Source organism: Chenopodium album, chromosome 26 (assembly GCF_948465745.1).
Source record: "Chenopodium album chromosome 26, dcCheAlbu1.1, whole genome shotgun sequence".
In the NCBI taxonomy this organism is placed as follows: Eukaryota; Viridiplantae; Streptophyta; class Magnoliopsida; order Caryophyllales; family Amaranthaceae; genus Chenopodium; species Chenopodium album.
Genome location: NC_137859.1, coordinates 11,628,035 through 11,643,422, shown reverse-complemented (window position 1 = coordinate 11,643,422; position 15,388 = coordinate 11,628,035).

The window sequence follows — 15,388 nt, the reverse complement described above, 5'->3', positions numbered from 1 at the left end:
TTGATCCCCTGTATGGACCAAAGGCACACCTAGGCAAAAGTGGATCCAACTCCACAAGGCTAATTGGTACCATCAACCTGTCTCTTGGCCCATTGAAAATTTTGGACTTGACGTACGTTAATCGTTCTTGAGACATATAAACCCCATTGTCATCCTCCATGGAGATGACAAGTCGTGAGTTGATTATAGATTCTGTTTTGAGTGTGCGCTTTGTAAAGAGAAATATTTGTGAAAAAACTACTCCTCTTGTGGCTTTTATACACAAAGACAGTACAGTTTGGTAGGGGAATTTATTAAGTTATGAATTGCACATCCCCTCAGTCCGCAATTTATCGAGTTACAGCTTTGTAAGCTATACTTCATTAGGTGCATGACATACAACAGCTTAGGTCCTTACCCGGTGTGCAAAATTTTAAAAACACCAAATTCGAATTGATTTTCTAATTAATACTAAAACATTGGATTTTCAGGGTTAATCTAGTAATATTAGTTAATGGGTTTTTTGCAATTTAAAGCATGAACATGCGACAGGCTCAAATCTGAAGTGGTTGGACATATGTGCGACACACATCTGTAAAACAAACTTCTGATAATAGAACAACACTACTTTATTTATTAGCTAGTACTTTAATTTAATCACTACCACACACAACACATAACTACTTATAAAACAAGCCTAATACTTAAAACTATTACACATTAACAACAACAATGATTACCCATAACACATGCCTAATTCTAATACTTAATATCTAATAGTTACGACAACACCTTGTTAACAAAATACTAAGGATGCCACCTAGCCGATACACATAGTTCTTAAAAATCAGGCCCAAACCGACCTTTTAGCATAACCTACTAACAGACAATGTTTAATTAAAATAGTTTTTGACATATTGCACCATCACCAAAATAAAGTTCTTTTAACTTAATTTCGCTTTCCACTCGAATAGAAATAACACCTCCTCCACGATTAACGTCTCTCTACGGAAACCTCCAGTCGTTGGGTAAAATGTAAAGACGATCCCCGTTTTTAATACGCAGACCACGAACGGTATCAAGTTTTGTCACCAGCGAGTTCTTATACATGCCAATCATATTATCAGGATCAATGTTCTGCATGGCACCCCAATAAGCATACACCCCTTCAAGAGCTGCATTAGGTAGTGCATTGACCTTTTCCTCAATCGGTGGGCTACCCATGTCTTGAACTATGAACCTTTTAAATCTCGTGTCGACGTTGCGCTCTGGGTCCTATGTTGCAAGATCATAATAAACATTAATTAACATGATTAACTGGCCCAACCGTGACAAATTGTGGTACACTAGGAAGTCACACTAGACGTATACACATAATAAACTTCAGCCAAGTATTATTATTTGGAAATCCCGTCTTATAATTTGTACTACAACAATTATTTAAGATTTTCATTAATAATTTGTAAAGCACCGAGGTACGTCTAGTATTTCAAGCTTTACATTTCTTTTAAAAAAAATATATTACCAGTTTACGAAGGCAAAAACGTGTACTTGTACATATACGTACCAATATAACCGTATTAACATACAGAAAATTCCCATCACAAGTAAATATACTACAATAATTTTAAGAACATTTATAAAAAATGGACGAAAGATCATTAATTGATGCGCTAATATGATGTGACTTGTTCTGTTTTGTATTTATTTTGCCAAATTAACCTTTACTATTGTGAATATTAATTTAGCAGACAATTTTACAGCCTTTGTACAAACTACATGCACAAGTTTCCATTCACTTAATGGGCAATGTTTAGTGAAATTACCTTAGGTTCTACAGAAAGAACGTCCCCGTTTTGGAGTCCGGCGGAGAACACGGTTTGGAATGGAGAGACAATGTCATTGAACCTCTTAATAACAATGTCCTCCATCTTCAAATCAACACGAGTAGCGTAATCATCATAAACACGGTACAAGGTTTCATTGTTAACAAGATTGTAAATAATCCCGGGGTCATTGAGATTAAGAGACCTTACCCTGATGGTGCACATCGGGACTCCTCCATTGTAGTTCAGAGGGAGACCATATCCAACCTGTGCAGCTTGCATAGCATAGTAAAACGGAATGGCTACTTCAGGAGGCGCAGCAGCATGATGAGGTGCCTCCAGGATTGGATTAACAATTGCCTCAGCCAGTCCACCCTCATAACCCGGCCCGTTACCATCGGCCGGTGGGTTGTTGAGGTCAGGATTTCCAACTTCAAGCCCTTGATGTTCGACAGGGACTGGAATAGGGTTCATCACATGAGTATTTTCAGCTTCTACAGCTGCTGCATGGGCGAGCATAGCTAAACCACGTAAGCTACGCTTTGGGGAAGGGCCATTAGGTTTGGGAGGGTAAGCTGAACGCCTCCTTCTCCCTTTAGCTGGGGGCTTTGGGGGTACACCATTGTTGCTAACAACAGGGTATCGGTTCTTTTTTGGAGGCATTGTTAGAGAAATTTTCTTTGTTAAATAAGCTAAGTGTGGCTTTTGTTGTGAAAATATGAGCAAAGGGTTGTCGCTTTATATAGTAGTGAGACCCTAGGTGGAGTTGACTAGATAAAACTCGCGTGTATCATAGGCGCGCGTTCATATACTTGTTTTTTTTTTAATTTTTTTATTTTTTTGGGTTATTTTGTAAAACAGAGATTTTTTTTTGGCTTCACCTTGTGACAAAGTTTAGTTACACCAACAATCACTACGGGTTTACAACAAAATTTTGTTCGTATTTGTACTCGAGTGTCTTGAACCACTTCTAGTAATTTATGAATGTTGATAGTTATTAGTGTTACTGTTAATTAGTGTACACATAATTATTGTTTAAATTAATAAATTTAAGTCATTTAATGTAAGTCGCTTGTGGGTTCAAATTTTTACATTTGTTTGAGAACGTGAAATATGTTATCTGCGAAAGAGCCAAGAATTAGGCGGTTTGTTTCAAACCGAGAAATTCCGGACATTTGATTATATATAAAGAGTTTATACTTTATACAATGCTTGGATTCTAGTGCACAAGAATGTAACAATGTAGGTGAACAAAATATGTAGACGGCATATACGTTCATTTTAAGGGTAATCCGATCGCTTGATATTCTTATTTATCTTTAAGCGGTTAAATCTATTTACTGATCACGTTGTAACTACACAAAGGTGTCTAGCTAGTGTCAACCTAAAGAGTATCTGTAACAAATAAAATTCAATCTACGATACAGAAATGAAAAAAATTTGGTCAGATTAAACTTCATAACTTAAGGCTTAAGTGAAGAGGGTAAAAAGGTAATTCAAAGTTTAGTGTTATCCTACTATAATCTATAGGCATAGCTGCTGCACGACCTGCACTTCGATTTACTATTCATAGTCTTTTCTTTGATAAGTTTTTTACAGAGGCCAACCTACTTGTGTACTCCAGTTCAGTGACCAAAGCACGTTCATGAGCTAGTTAGCAATTTTTTAAACATATCTACTACAGGGTATTAATTGTTTCCGTCGTGCTCCCGCGCAATTGACATATTAATAATGAAACAAATAGTCAAATACGTATAATAAGTACTACAAAGTTATAAAACACTAATTGAAATATGGTAATCCTTCATCAGCAAGTGTTGAATTACACAAGTGCATGACTTTAATTCGTGTAACTGCACTAAATGGAAGATGAGGTTGAAGTGATAGTTATCAACCGGTATTAAATGTAATTTCATTTCATCAAGAATATTACTGTTTACTAGCCGTCAGACGAAATGGCTATAATGCTACAATTTTTAAAAAATTTGGAAAGTTACGAATACTAGCTCCCTTGGGTCCAACTACTTTCGTACTATATGTGATTAAAAAAATAGTCAAGGTTAACCATATATTGTGTACAATTGCACAACTACTCTATTGTAAGTTAAGCTTATTTCGTTACCTTTGTGACCCCGTCTTACTTATCTGAATGGGTACATATGAAAAATATAGCAATATAGCATGCCTTTGTTCAAGTGGGGTTTTTTCCATAATTACGTAAAAAATGAGTAATAATGAATTTTTATTTCTAAGCTTGGTAATGTGCTTGTATTTTAATTATTAAATTCAATAAACACCTTTGGTCCGTTATTCTCAGCTTTATATGATAATTTGTGTTGACCAATCAAAACATACACTTAATAATCCCGAAAAATAGGTTTTTAAACTATTCCTTCAGTTTAGCCATATGTTATATTTGTTTTTACAAATTCACACCATGCACCGCGTTCATATCATCCTTTCGTACCTTTTATTTCGCCCAGTCCTTATCTAGAAGATCTGCTGATGCCAGCTAATGGTTTAGTGCCAAAGGGAGAGTTAATTCCACTATAGGCTTTATTCCTGTACATACTGAAGTAGCAATTGTCGAGGAATTAAGGGACTCAAACTATCGCACAAGTTAAGTTATAGGAACCTACAATTTCCCTTTTCTATCCTCTTGGGCCATATTCAATTTCTATTTGGCCACGTGTAGGACGTATGGTTGTTTCTCAGGGAAGTTGGATTTTATGAACAGTGCCAGACTTACACTGGGACAGTGCATTAAATTCGAATATATGAATATGGTTGGGAGTTGGATACGAAGGTGCGGAAAGAGGGGAAAAGGCAAATGCTGAATTTCGAAACATCTCGACCTTCAACAAATGGGCTAGTGCAACCATTTAGTTTGATCTTAGGGTGTTCGTTTAGTTTTCGGTTAGACGGAAATACTTTCCTTTTTGCGCCAAAACGAAATGCAATTCTGATAGGACCTAATGAAATTTGGTCGTATCAAAATGTACATCCATATACAAACGGAAACAACTAAATAATAAGTTGAGTTTTACAATTAGATAAAACCATGATTTAAAAAGGGCCAAACACGAACTAAATTAATTGAAACCGCGTATATCATCTAAGAACGCGCTAATATGCTAGGATCGCTTATAGTGCGTTTTGTAAAGTTTACTAGTACGATTTTTGGGAATAAAATATTGTACATTGATATTCCAATTCCATGTACTCATATTTTTGCATTGGAACCAAACATAGTAAAAATACGAGTTCTTCAGCAAGTAATAGCTGAAATGAGATAAGTTATCTATCTTACTCATACTGTGCATGGGTCTTATTCGACCCGAGTGACACCATAATATGGATTACGGGAGTGGCAACCCTATTATATTGTACCCTTACATAAAATAGCAATATCAGAGGGCCCACTGCTGCGTACTATCAAAGCTTATCAAAGAAGTTTCATTGGACTACAACTATATGTTTAGTTCATACAGTAGTATATTAGTGTAGCAAACAATTTTGAAGTTTCCACATTTACCCCTTATGTAAATGAGTAAAAAATAAACAATTTTGAAGTTTCCACATTTACCCCCTATGTAAGTGATTATAAAATGGCTTTTGATCTTTGAGTCCAAAAATCCAAAAACATCTAACATAATTCCAATACTAAAACCTAGAAGGCCAATATATGTCTTCCTCTTCTTGGTCGTGTGGGAGCAACGCAAAACAGGTTCAATGTCACCATGCTATCCCGGCCAAACAATCTATTGTTCGAAAGGGGCCTAACATCGGCCGAACCTTTTTTGGGTGTCCGTACTGGCAGATGCATGACTTTTGTAACCTAATACAACATACATATTTAATTAAGATTTGTTCCTTTAATGTTAGCTAAAATTATTGTCGGTGTGGTGTTGTTAACAGGATAGAAACAAGGACTGTGGATTCTTTAAGTGGGATGACAACGATGGAGAGGCTACCATCGATCACAAGCTAGCTGAATTGGAAAGAAAATTAGATGGAGCTTACGCGAAGACACGGGAATTGGTGACAGAAATACAAACAATCAAAGATAGTGTTGTGAACTTGTGTTCGATTGCTGAGAAAATGACGGTGGACTACACCCGACTGCGAAGGCAAATGACCTTACTACTAATGGCTGTATTAGGAACGTTAATTGTATCTTGGTTTTTAAGTGTTTACAGTACCTAGGTCAAGTTGTACTAAATAAACAATCTTTACTTTGCTTGCTTAAAATGAATGGAAAGTAGCTCAATAATTGTGTTTAGAGCTTTGTCCAAATTTACTTTTTGTTTTTAGAAGCATCACACACAGTTCATTAATATTAGCTATTATAACATAATTATTCCCAAAAAAGGACAGTAGTTACTAGATTACTACAACATAAAACGACATTAAGCACTACAAGTTAATATTATTTAAAGATTAAACAACATCGGATTTAAAATAACATAGTAACTCTTGATGAGGATCTTGGTTCATCCGTAGTGTGTTACACATCAAAACAAGCAACGCCTCGCCCTAGGATGCCCCTGCAAGCACATTTATAAGGAAAAACACGTTATTAATTTTTATTAACTACTGTAAACAAATTTTGTTTCTAATGCACCTACTTTAAACAAATCACAAGTGAAAATTAAATATATAAACCTTGAAATAAACGTCGGCCTTAACAGCATCCGTATACAGAGACTTGTGATCGCATGCTACCAGATCACCCATCCAGAGATACGCAACACCTCCGCACAACCCATTATCCGGTGGTGAGTGCCAGAAACTATAATTACCGGGTAGATCTTTCACAACCCTGTAGAGGTTGGGATACCCGTGCCTTGTCTCCAATAACACAACAATAATAGGCTTATGCAGGTCATACAGTCTACTAAAATACTCAAATCATGAGGGTCTCCCTATGCCTCTTACATTCCACACACAAACCAGTGAATTCGGAGGTAGGGGAACAAATGACCTATGACTTACTTTTTTGGACAGCACCCCATTGCATGGACTCAGATCGACCTTATGATAACTAGCAGCATCGCTTAGATGCTCATGAAAACCAACCCACAAGTGCAGAATATGAAAGGGAGGAACCTTAAATACCTGGAATGTATCTGTGTACACACCGACACACAAACGAAGTGAGACGTAGTCTAAATCCCAGATAGGTCCATCAATGTTAAGGACAGGTTTAGGATCCAGTACATGCAACGCTGGTTTCAAATTATCTGGACCAGCATTGGGTGGACCCAAAGGGCCAAACACAAGTTCACAAATGGTTCAAATGCAGGTGTAATTGGGTATGCATCTAAGATGCTTGGTATATGCGCGGGGCGTGGTTCATCTTCTGTACCAGCCTCACGCATAACCAGTGAGTTGTAAAAATAATAATATGAGTGCTTTGGGTCAAGGACTAGTGAACAAATGGTCTCAGGTGCAACAGTGGCTAAAATTTCGCCTTCATCGGACATAAACATGAACTCGTATTGTGTGAAGTCAATTTCCGGAACAATTCCAGAAGGGGGATCAAAGTACAGAAGAGCGGGGGTGTGGCACTTCGTAATAGCTCTTCTAGGCATGATGATTTATTAGGTCGGTGATGGGGGTTATGAGGAAAATAATAGATGGCTAGAAAAAGGCAATGTAAATTATTAGGAGAAGCTTTGCCTTATTTATAGGAAAATCCTACAATTATTGATGGAAAGGTGATAGACTATTGGCAGGTGGGTTAGGGTTAGGAATGGAAATGGATCAGATTCGGGTCGGTTGTAGCTAAATCCGAATCCGACCCGTTTAGTAAACGGACCTCGGACTCGGATCCGAATCCGAGTCCCACTCCAAAAAATCCGAATCCGAATCAGATCCGACTCGTATTTTTCGGATCTGCATACGCACCGTCTATACGAACCTCCGAAATGATCCGAACTTTATATTAAATTTTGTTTTTGGAATGTCATATACTTATAATTGTTTGTATTGTCATACCAAGTAAAGTATAAACATAACATATTCTAATTATGAACTTAGTTACATAACAACATTTTTATACAAACACAAGCAAACAATTGTCCCTAGTTATAAAGCATATGCTCATAATATCGGATTCGGACTCCATCGGACTTTGCATAGGGTCCAAGTACGAGCTGCCTCCTATTCGGATTCGGATCTATTTTAGGCGAAATTTGGATCGGACTTGGATCGGATCAGATTCGAATCGAACTCGGATTACATTGCCTTCCCTACTTAGGGTTTTGGATAAGAGTTAGGGTTTTGTTTAAGGTGTGGATTAGGAACTAAGGTTGTCATTGATTAGAGATTTTAAGTTTACGACTAAGGGCCTGTTCTCTTACATAGTAATTCACTTCAGTTCAGCTGAGTTCATTTAAAATGAGTTATATTCAGTTCCCAACTCAATTAAGTTCAATTTAGTTCAGTTCAGTTGAGTTGAGTTCAAATTAGTTCAGTTCTGTTTCAGCTTTACGTTCAATTCAAATGATTTCATTTCAGTTCAATTAATTTCAATTCAGTTCAATTAATTTCCTTCTCTTGTAATATATTCAGTTCAGTTCACAATTCGCATAGAAGATGAACTCAAATGAACAAAGAGCTGTAGTAAACTGAACTTAACTGAACAGAATTAGGCTAACCATATTGTTTCTCAACAAAACAACACTAAACTAGTACATATTTTTTCGACAACGAAAAAGTAACCTGAGATTGAACAGAACTGAAATGAACTGTAAATCCGCTAAACATAACAGCCCACACGGTACTTAAAGTCACTAAGTTCAGTTCAGCTCAGTTCAGTCAAGCTAGGTTTAGTTTAGGTAAGCTTAGTATATCAGTTAACCATAACACATTACAACAACCGCAATGAACATTAACGAATGTTGCATTCCTCTTTAACGTTGGTAAAAACGCAACGATATAAATATTTTTCCTTTTTGTTTGCTCTTTAATAGGGAGTTTTTTTTGGTTACTCCCTCCGTCCCGTTTTTTTAGATTCGTGCTTACTATTTCGGTTATTCCATAATTACGTCCCTCCTATGGACTTTTATTAAGTTTTAAAATTTTCATTACTGTTTTTTGACTTATTCTTTATTTACTCCTTAATTCACGTGTAAATTTACGAACAAGAATGTAATTGATGGACAAAGGGAGTATTACTTCAGCCAAGCAGTTAATCAATCCGGATAATTTGATTAATTAATTTTATCCAACACTTACTTTCAACTTCACCAGCCATTATACATATGATACGTTGGATTGTATATAAGGAAAAAGCTTGTTTGGAGGCCCAACACTGTATCAGACTAGTATTGACACGGGTTTGGCCCAACAAACCGATGCAATGTAAAATATCCGCTATAAATTTGATTACATCTTCAGCCCAACATCGGGGTTCGTCACAAAGGCCCTAAGGTTTTGGTATTATACTTTTTTTGGGTTAATATTTGGTTGGTTTTACATGGTGAAGGTTCATCAAATTCCCTGTATAGGTGTGCTCATACACCATGCATGGACTCAAATCAAAGCACTACCCTTATTATACAACCACCTTTTGGTTAATATACAAATTACTCAAACAATTCAAAGTTGTATAATTCAAACCATCTCAACAATATGAAATACAACCAGGAAATCTACAAATTCTTATAGTGTACAAATATGCCATCAAAATCTCTGTGAAAAGTACACATTCTTTGTTAGACATCGACTTCGTCTTCCTTTCCGCGAATGCGATAACATCTCCTCTTCACACCCCCCATAACTAGATTATTGCTTCTACGACGATCACGTACCAAGACACGCAAAGTTGATATATCCTACATAGCCAAAATAATAAACATCAATCCCGAACTGTTGTTGCAATCTAATCCAAACAATTTAAACAACCTAACTTAATTCCACGAAAGGCATAGATGTAGGATTGCAAACAAAGATCTCCACACTCACATTTTGGACAACATTTGCTGGGGGTGGTTCAACATCCCTAGCAACCCTGGAATGTTGCTCTCCATATGCAATATCTAACAACTGCAATCACAATCAGTGCAACAACTATTACTTTAACCTTTTGATAAGTTGACTCCCTGTATAAACAAATAATTTAACCGTTTAAAACTATGTAGGTAGCATTCATCTTAGTTCAATTTACTCACTCCCAAGCGCCCATAGTCCCCGTCTCGTTTGCGATCACATTTCGATGCCATTGCTATTTGCTTCATGGTCCAAACCTTCACACGAGGGAAAACATCCCACTCCACGGGCTGCCTATCCAGCCGATCAAGGTAGAATATCTGGAACATCACAACAAACCATAATGCCAGTAACCTATACAATTACCATATACTGCATAAATTAATAAATGTATGGATTATCTACAACCCCTTAGCCCCTTACCACAGCAAATATGGCACAACCACCACTTCCAACAGCATATCCATTTGCATAAAATCGCCTCGCAAAGCTTGAAACGCTATTCATTAATTTGCTCAACACCAACTCACACCAGTCATACTCCACACAATCCATGGCACAACTAACAGCGGGTAATAAATCTGAAGCTAGTCGTGGGGATTGGGTTGGACACAATACCATATGCAATGTGACAATTAGAAATAAAGTCTTGAACTCCTGCTCGTCAGCATCCCCAAATTGGCCCCCCAACCGCTCCATCATTTTGGACGTAACCGGAATGCCTACGGATGTGTATATAGATCCGCAACCTCTACTTGATTTAGTCTTCCACGAATTCCCGTATTTCATTAGGACATTTTGGACCTTCCCACGAACCTCCGAATTCATCAATTTTGAGCTTGGTACAGCTTTAGAACCGTTAGGGATGCCTAGAATCCCCCAAAACCCATCTCTGTAACCCATCGTGTCCTCTTTTCGTCAAATTTCTGGCAAATTCGACCAAACGACTGAATACGACAACTAATATTGGGGGGCTGCATTTTAGAAAACAATACTCTTATTACAAGATTAAGGACAATAGCATATATACATTCATTGTTACAGTCAACCAAATCAATGTAGTGATTTCAGTGTCCAAATAATACACACCCTACATATGGACATCGAATGCTCATTCAAAACTTGCCCAGAAGACTTCACAACACCACCAACGCTGAGGCTATCATCCTAACAATTGGATATTTGCATAGCTTTATTTCAAATTAAACTTAATTACCAAACAAATACAGCAACCACATCATTTACACTTGTACTGAGATGAATCTACAATACAGATTTCGATAGTTCAATTACAGAAAAAATTAAAAAACAATAAGAACAAAAACAATTCGGGAAATACCTTACACATGAAAATAAACAAACACAATCTGCGAATTACCTTAAACAACCCAGGATGTAACTCAATTAGCTTATTGTAACTACGTCCACTGGATACCTGCACCATTTTCTACAAAACCAACCCAAATCATAAAGCCTAAAATCATTTACATCACCAAAAAACTTGCAGATTCAATTCAACACCCGTACTAAAAAAACACACAGTTACATTTAATTAAATTATCAAATCCGAATAATAAATCGATTAAACCCCACACTGACAAAACTGTAAATTAACAAAAGCGAATAATAAATCAATTGACACTAACCTCCTCTGAATCCATTCCCATCAGTACTCGTCGCATTCCATTCGCCATTATTATTGTTCTAATAACGAAAAAATAAGGCAGTATATCAATCACAGAAATCCAATCCTAAAATCCAATTACATTTCACCAATTTAATTGCTATCTCCAATCAGAAACAGAACGATTACCACCAAAACCCTAACCAGACAAATATTCACATAATTACAGAAAACTTACTTTGCGGTATACGGTCGACCGATTCAATTTGCTTATACGCCACCGAAACACTTCGGTTTTACCGCCTAGAGGATCGAGCACTTCCACTTCCCTTTTGATTTGAAGAAGATCTTGATACATCTCCAAATACCGTCGTTATAACCTTTATTCCCATAGCAAACACCGTTTTGTTGAGTGACTAAAACGTCGTTTTTAAGTAAGCCCTGACTAGGATTAACGGACGTGTCACTTTATTTCACATATACACAACTGGCGCCCATGTGGACACGTGAAAACCCGTTTTAATCCTTATGATGAACGAGTTTTGTTCATCATTATGATGAACTTGTAATTTCCGATTAAAATCATGATAATTTTGAAAACTGACAACAGAAAAATAGAAACACCTTTTTCTTGTTTCCTATTTTTGGTTTTTGGTTTTCAAAAAAAACAAAAAACTAAAAACTGAAAACCAAAAACAATGCCAAACAAGCCCTAATAATTGCTTCCCCGGCTTTTTTTTAATTAACATGATTCTTTTTTATATTTGTCAACTTAAAAATTTAATCGCTGATATCTCTAATTATTGATAGGTAAAATATATTAAAAGTTGATATAATGAGAACCATTCTTGTATTATTTATTGCAACAATTATAACAAGATCTAACATGAGTAGCATCAACAACCAAAACATGTCAATTAGCCCTCAACTAAAAAAAATCGGAAGAAATATATTGTACAACTTTATTTTAGTTTAATTTCTTGTAGTCACGTGACAATGTTAGTAACAAGTCTAACAACAATTTAAGAAGAAAAAAAAAAGTTCTTCTGATAGGGAATTATTATACTAACATTGTTGAATGCACGAGCAAAATGGCATCAATCTTTTATATGGATCACAACCTTCTTGAACCTTCTATGCTTGTGCATACTATGCAATCTTAAAGTTATGGCTTTTCTAAAGTGGAAAAGAGATCATAAAGTAACAAAGGTACAATGTGGTGCTTAAACTATATGCTACTATTGCTAGTAGGGATGTCAGTGGGGCGGGTCAAGTAGGAGACCCGCCCCATCCCCGCCCCAGTGGGGCGGGGATGGGTTTTGGTTTGATGGGTGGTGGGGCGGGGATGGGGATAAAAATCATACCCGCTATGGGTGATGGGGCGGGGGTGGATTTTACATTGTACCTGCCCCATCCCCGCCCCGCTCAACCCGCCCCACTTCGTACCCGCCTCATCCCCACCTTACACCCACGTCTATATATTTTATAAAATAAAATTATATACTTGTATACTATTTTATATAAAAAAAAATATGTAAAATAAAATAGTAGATATAATAATATAATAATTTGTAGTACACTAATTTTATAACTAAAAAAAGAGTGTAATATTAATAATAATTTTATTTGTTGTAATTTATACGTAGTATTAACTATGTTGGATTATGTATTGGGAGGTGGGTCTTTGGTGGGGATTAGGCGGGTCTTAGGTGGGGAGGGTGGGGCGGGGATGGTTTTGGAATTGTACCCGCCGAGGCGGGGATGGAGATGAATTTTGGACCCGCCGTGGGGATGGGGACGGGGATGGGGATGAAAATTTTAGGTGGGGATGGGGATGGGATGGGATGGCCAACATCCGCCCCGACCCGCCCCATTGACATCCCTAATTGCTAGTAGCAATTGAGAAGTGAGATGTTACTCTCGCTAGTAAACAGCCCGGCTAAGCCCAAACGTAATTCAATTAGATGTGAGCAAGCCATACATGGTTAATTAAGATACAACTCAATGACTCATGTATATGCTGAGACGGTTATTTCTAAATGGTTCTGTATGGCTTAACTTGTATGTGGTTAGATTCTTTTTCAACAGACTTATGATTAACTAAGTGAAGAGTTTGACCTCATGTTGAAAGTTCAATAGAGGCCCCAAAATAAGTTTGTGGATTAAGATATAACCAGTAGCAGAGCCAACGTGGGACATGGGAGGACATTTGTCCCCCCACTTCCCCAAAAAAATTATAGCTTAAATACACTATTTTGCGCATCTTGTGATAGATCAAAGGCATTGGCGTAGCAGTCAAAGTTAGATGCATGAGTTTGTAGTTTAAGGAACTGGGATTCGATTCTTCCTGTAAGTATTAATATGATGTTGATTTTTTTGATAAAGTACTCCATAATTATATATTTGAGTTGTAAAACGATAACAATTTAAGTATATTTTTGTCAAGCTAAGCGATGATGTTCATTTGTCCCCTTGATTTAAAATTTCTAGCTCCGCCACTAGATATGACTCATATGCAAGTTAATGGTCATCATGAACTTAATTATCCAACCTAAAGTGAAAACATAGTCAAACTGTAGATCATGTGTATTGTATATTAATTGGCCTTAATAGTTTACACACTCTTTTTCTCTCCATGACTCAAAACATCTCCTTTATAAATTAGTTATATGTTCTTTACAAAATAATTTTATATTCATTACAAAACAACTTAATGTTCATTCCGCTTGCTTTTTTTTAAAAAAAAAAAAAAGAAAAAAGTATGCACAGTGTTCCGTGCATCCGAAATTTCAATAAGCAATCACAATATTCCAAAATGTAACTCAAATTCTAGGATATGATTTTTTTTTTTTTTTTTTTTTTTTGCATGAAAAAATAATAATTTTGATAGCATGATTGGAATGTTGAAGACAAAACAACAAAACTGTCAAAATCAACAACAAAATATATATGAAAAAAAATCTATCAAAAATAGGCCTAAGAGGAGGTGTCGGTTGTTCAATCCCAATCATTTCGAAAAACCCCAGCTCATATTTCACCCCATAAAATGCCAAAAATTAAGAAACAAGTAACTTTATTTTAATTTCTAATAATATATCGTATGGTAAATTAATCAAGATTTTAATACGAAAATTAATGTTAAAATAATATCCAATCATAGATGCCAGAGAGGCTTATGATGTGATCAAAGTTGAAAAGTGACTAATGTTACAACTTACATGTAAGCAAGTGGCCACGTGGGTATAGAATAGGTCCCTATCCATTAATTTTTGCAAAATAAATAAAAAAGCCAAAAAATAAATAAAAAAAGTTGAAGGTGAAAATTCTATTCCTTGGATACGATATTAAGCAACAATGACGTATTGAGTACCTTCCCATGTTCCTCTACATTTATTTAACACTTTAAAATCATACTTTTAGTGTTTGTTTGTATGATTGATTCCTCTCTTGATGCTCATAATGCCAACTTTGTTACGTCAAGAATTCGCTAGACTTCATGGGACTATTCACGAATACTAGTGTACTAGTGCATGATTGTATAAAATTATCAATAATTGAGGTGCTAATGAAATAAGTAGAGACAATATATGCCATATTCAAATTCGTTCACAAATTATATATATAAACATGGACTTACAGTGAGACAAATATAAATTACTAGACATTTAACATAAGTTTTGAAAATTTTACATACAGTGGTTATTTGACATATCGATCAACCAATACTTTGTGATTATAAAGAGTGTAGGTGAATAATGTAACATATTTAACATTATGATTAATAAATTAATAAAGAATTTAATGTAAATGTGGAGAATGACTTGTCAATTTTAACAAACTCAAAGATTGGATAGGTTAGCTTCAATTTTAAAAGCACCTTGTCATTTTAACAAACTCTAAGATAAGATAGGTTAGCTTCAACTTTAAAAACACCTCACCATATCCTTAATGCATTGTGTTTAGT